The sequence below is a fragment of the Cryptomeria japonica genome, unplaced genomic scaffold (assembly GCF_030272615.1).
Source record: "Cryptomeria japonica unplaced genomic scaffold, Sugi_1.0 HiC_scaffold_554, whole genome shotgun sequence".
Classification (NCBI taxonomy): Eukaryota; Viridiplantae; Streptophyta; class Pinopsida; order Cupressales; family Cupressaceae; genus Cryptomeria; species Cryptomeria japonica.
The window spans coordinates 4,896-10,000 of NW_026729363.1; the positions used below are offsets into that span (position 1 = coordinate 4,896).

General features: G+C 62.9%; 1 non-coding gene across 1 annotated transcript; it reads left to right on the forward strand.

Moving 5' to 3' along the window:
• Positions 1–2,488: 2,488 nt before the first annotated feature.
• LOC131872308 (5S ribosomal RNA) lies at positions 2,489–2,607 on the forward strand. The gene has a single exon (XR_009370471.1). It is a non-coding gene; the product is annotated as a 5S ribosomal RNA (ribosomal RNA).
• The last annotated feature ends 2,498 nt before the right edge of the window (positions 2,608–5,105 follow it).

A 5,105-nucleotide genomic window follows, 5' to 3' on the forward strand; every position in this document is an offset into this window, starting at 1 on the left:
AGGCGGCGCTCCAATAACCCCGCTTCGGAGCGCAGCCGGGGCAAACCAAGCCAAGGTGCCCACCCCGACGAAGGTGCACGCGAGGTGCGCACCCGGGGCAAACCGGGCTCCGACAACGTGCACGCAGCACCTTGGAGCACACTTCGAAGCACTCCCGGGTGCCCACCGGCGTTGCGCACCGTGGTGGGCAGCGAGGTGCGCACCTTTGATGCGCTGCCTTCACTAATTTCCAGAAAAAGGCAAAAAAAAATGAGATTTTAAAATTTCCGTTTTGAAAGATAGTGAAAAAAAAGGAACGCGGGTGCCATCTTGAGCCCGCCCTGGTGCGCAGCCCAGGCAAGGCATGCGCACCAAGGTGCCCACCCGAGGTGCACACCCGGGGCAAACCGGGCTCCGACTTCGTGCAGGCCGCACCTTGGAGCACACTTCGGAGCGCTCCTTGGTGCGCACCATGGTGCCCACCAGGGCGCACCCGAGGCAAACCGGGCTCCGACTTCGTGCACGCCGCACCTTGGAGCACACATCGGAGCGCTCCCAGGTTCGCACCAGCGTTGCGCACCTTTGATGCGCTGCCTTCACTAATTTCCAGAAAAGGCAAAAAAAAACGATATTTTAAAATTTCCGTTCTGAAAGATAGTGAAAAAAACGGAACGCGGGTGCCATCTTGAGCCCTTCCTGATGCGCAGCCCAGGCAAGTTGTGCGCACCAAGGTGCCCACCCTGGCGGAGGTGCGCGCCCGGGGCAAACCGGGCTCCGACTTCGTGCACTGCATGGTGCCCACCAAGGCGCGCAACCCAGCCAAGGTGCCCACCGCAGCGAAGGTGCACGCGAGGTGCGCACCCGAGGTGCACACCCGGGGCAAACCGGGCTCCGACTTCGTGCACGCCGCACCTTGGAGCACACTTCAGAGCGCTCCTTGGTACGCACCAGGGCGCGCAACCCAGCCAAGGTGCTCACCCCCGGCGAAGGTGCACGCGAGGTGCGCACCCGGGGCAAACCGGGCTCGGACTTCGTGCACGCCGCACCTTGGAGCACACATCGGAGCGCTCCCGGGTTCGCACCAGCATTGCGCACCTTTGATGCGCTGCCTTCACTAATTTCCAGAAAAGGCAAAAAAAAGAAAAAAATGAGATTTTAAAATTTCCGTTTTGAAAGATAGTGAAAAAAAACGGAACGCGGGTGCCATCTTGAGCCCGCCCTGGTGTGCAGCCCAGGCAAGTTGTGCGCACCAAGGCACCCACCCTGGCCAAGGTGGGTCACGGGGTGGGTCCTAGGGTGGGTAACGGGGTGGGTACTAAGGTGCGTGCCAAGGTGGGTCATAGGGTGGGTGCCAAGGTGGGCACCAGGGTGGGTGTGCACCAACCCTAGCCAGGGTAGGTCACGGGGTGGTTGTCGGGGTGGGCGTCAAGGAGCCAAGGTGGGTGGCAAGTAGCCAAGTTGCGTGCCAAGGTGGGTGTCGGGGTGGGTGCCAAGGATCCAAGGTGGGTGCCAAGGAACCAAGGTGGGTGTCTGGGTGGGTGCCGAGGTGGGAGCCAGGGTGGGTCCCAAGGTGAGTGCAAAGGTGGGTGCCAGGGTCAAGGTGAGTGCCAATGTGGGTTCCAAGGTGCCAGGGTCAGGGTGAGTGCCAATGTGGGTTCAAAGGTGCTAAGTTGGGTGCGAGGTTGGGTGCGAGGGTGGGTGGGTGCCAAGGTGTGCTAGGTGGAAGCCCGGGTGGGTCGGCATCCCATGGGTGTCGAGTTGGGTGCCTGATGGGTGCTTCTTGTCAAGTTTTAGTCGTCGGGACTCATTTCGAGCCTTAGAGGTCGTTTCTTGTCCGGTTGCCCTGTCTTCGACCTGGGAACCCAATTTTGGTCCTCGGGTCCCATTTTTTTTTGTCTCGCATCCCACTTTTGGCCTGTGGCCTTTTCGGGGTCGATTCTCGTTTTGGGCATCAGAGCATGTTTCTTCTCCTAAAACCCAATATTTGTTTATTAAGTCTCGGAACACATTTTTGTTCTCGTGGACCCATCATGGGTCTTGGAACGCATTTGTGGTCCTTGGGTCCCATTTTGCATCCCGAAACTTGTGTTTTGGTGCTTGATCCCTATTTTGGGTGCCCACCTTGCACCAAGTGCGCACCCGGGGCAAACCGAGCGCCTTGGTGCACCGGGGCAAGATCGAGCGTGCACCCGAGGCGCCCCGAACATGCACCAAGGTGCACTCGGCCCACATGTGAGCGCAGGTCGTTGCGCCCGAGGTGGTGTGTGGGCACCGCGTTGCAGACGGGACACTGCACGCACACGACGCCCCCTCCAGGTGCACGCACGTAGGCCGGGCCGGGTGCACACCCGACGCCCTAGCAAGGTGCGCGCACCCGGGCAGGGCTCACACTTGGCGAACGGGGCGCACTTCGCGAGGGAGGGTGTGCACCTCGACGGGGGTGGGTGGCCGGGGTGGATTCGCACGTGGGTCGCGGTTTGCTAAGTACACACTGCGACAAGCTCATAACGGGTGCGATCATACCAGCGTTAGTGCACCGGATCCCATCAGAACTCCGCAGTTAAGCGCGCTTGGGCCGGAGTAGTACTGGGATGGGTGACCTCCCGGGAAGTCCCGGTGTTGCACCCTTTTTTAGTTTTTCGCCGGGCGTCGCAATGCTATTTGAATAAACCTTTTGCCCGTTTGCGTTCTCGTCGGGGCCGGGCCGGGCCGGGGTGCGCTGCCCGCACTACCGCGCGCGCGGGGGCGACACCGAGCGCGCACCCGAGGCGCCCCGAGCACACAGGCCACGGTGCAACCCGGGCGTTGTGCGCGCACCCCGGTGCGCCCGAGGTGCTGCGCGCGCACCCAGGTGAAATCGGTGTGCACCTCGGCCAGTGCGCGCTCGGTCGAGTCGCGCACGTTGGCCAAGGTGCACGGTGATGTTTCTTACTCTAAGGTTCCGCACCAGACGCCCGGGACAGGTGAGCGAAGCTGGGCGGGGCCGGGTGCGCGGCCGGGGCAGGTGCACGCAGCTGGAGAGAGCTTTGGAGCACACTTCGGAGCGCACCAATGATGCGCTCCATTCAAAAGTTTCCTGAAAAGGCAAAAAAAGTTGAGATTATAGAATTTCCCACTTGAGAGATTGTAAAAAAAAAAAATTTAAAATGAAGGAAACGCGGGTGCCAAGGTGTGCGCAGCCCAGCCAAGGTGTGCGCACCAAGGCGCCCACCCTGGCGAAGGTGCACGCAAGGTGCGCACCCGAGGCAAACCGGACAATTAACCCAACTTTCGACTTCGCGCGCACCTTGGAGCGCACTTCGGAGCGCTCCTTGGTGCGCACCAATCTTGGGCACCTCGGAGTGCACCATGGCGCCCACCAAGGTGCGCACCCGGGGCAAACCGAGCTCCGACTTCGTGCGCACCTTGGAGCGCACGAAAGGTGCGCACCATGGCGCCCACCAAGGTGCGCAGCCCAGCCAAGGCGTGCGCATCAAGGTGCGCACCCTGGCGAAGGTGCGCACCCGGGGCAAACCGAGCTCCGACTTCGTGCGCACCTTGGAGCGCACAAAAGGTGCGCAACCCAGCCAAGGTGTGCGCACCCCGGTCAAACCGAGCTCCGAATCGTGCGCACCAGAGGTGCACGCCATCGTGCGCACCTTGGAGCACACTTCGGAGCCCTCCTTGGTGCGCGCCGATGTTGCGCACCTCGGAGCGCACCCGGGGAAAACAATGCAATTAACCCGACTTTCGACTTCGTGGGCACCTCGGAGCGCTCTCGGGTTCGCACCTCGGAGCACACCGAGGTGCGCACCTTTGATGCGCTGCCTTCACCAATTTCCAGAAAAGGCAAGAAAACATTGAGAAGGTGTGCGCACCGAGGTGCCCACCCTGGCGAAGGTGCACGCGAGGTGCGCACCCGGGGCAAACCGGGCTCCGACTTCGTGCACGCCGCACCTTGGAGCACACTTCGGAGCGCTCCTTGGTGCGCACCAGGGCGCGCAACCCAGCCGAGGTGCCCACCCCGGCGAAGGTGCACGCGAGGTGCGCACCCGGGGCAAACCGGGCTCCGACTTCGTGCACGCCATGGTGCCCACCGCGGCGAAGGTGCACGCGAGGTGCGCACCCGGGGCAAACCGGGCTCCGACTTCGTGCACGCCGCACCTTGGAGCACACTTCGGAGCGCTCCTTGGTGCGCACCATGGTGCCCACCAGGGCGCGCAACCCCGCCGAAGGTGCACGCGAGGTGCGCACCCGGGGCAAACCGGGCTCCGACTTCGTGCACGCCGCACCTTGGAGCACACTTCGGAGCGCTCCTTGGTGCGCACCATGGTGCCCACCAGGGCGCGCAACCCCGCCGAAGGTGCACGCGAGGTGCGCACCCGGGGCAAACCGGGCTCCGACTTCGTGCACGCCATGGTGCGCACCGCGGCGAAGGTGCGCACCCGGGGCAAACCGGGCTCCGACTTCGTGCACGCCGCACCTTGGAGCACACTTCGGAGCGCTCCTTGGTGCGCACCAGGGCGCGCAACCCAGCCGAGGTGCCCACCCCGGCGAAGGTGCACGCGAGGTGCGTACCCGGGGCAAACCGGGCTCCGACTTCGTGCACGCCGCACCTTGGAGCACACTTCGGAGCGCTCCTTGGTGCGCACCATGGTGCCCACCAGGCCGCGCAACCCAGCCAAGGTGTGCGCACCAAGGTGCACGCGAGGTGCGCACCCGGGGCAAACCGGGGTCCGACTTCGTGCACGCCGCACCTTGGAGCACACATCGGGGCGCTCCCGGGTTCGCACCGGCGTTGCGCACCGTGGTGGGCACCTCGGAGCACACCAAGGTGGGCAGCGAGGTGCGCACCTTTGATGCGATGCCTTCACTAATTTCCATAAAAGGCAAAAAAAAAACGAGATTTTAAAATTTCCGTTTTGAAAGATAGTGAGAAAAAGGGAATGCTGGTGCCATCTTGAGCCCGCCCTGGTGCGCAGCCCAGCCAAGGTGTGCGCACCAAGGTGCCCACCCTGGCGAAGGTGCGCGCCCGGGCAATTAACCCAACTTCCAACTTCGCGCGCGCCAGGGTGGGAGCGCACCCAACAACCGGGCCTGGGAAGAGCCAATGCGAGAAACCCCACCAAACGCTCTGACAAAAAAAG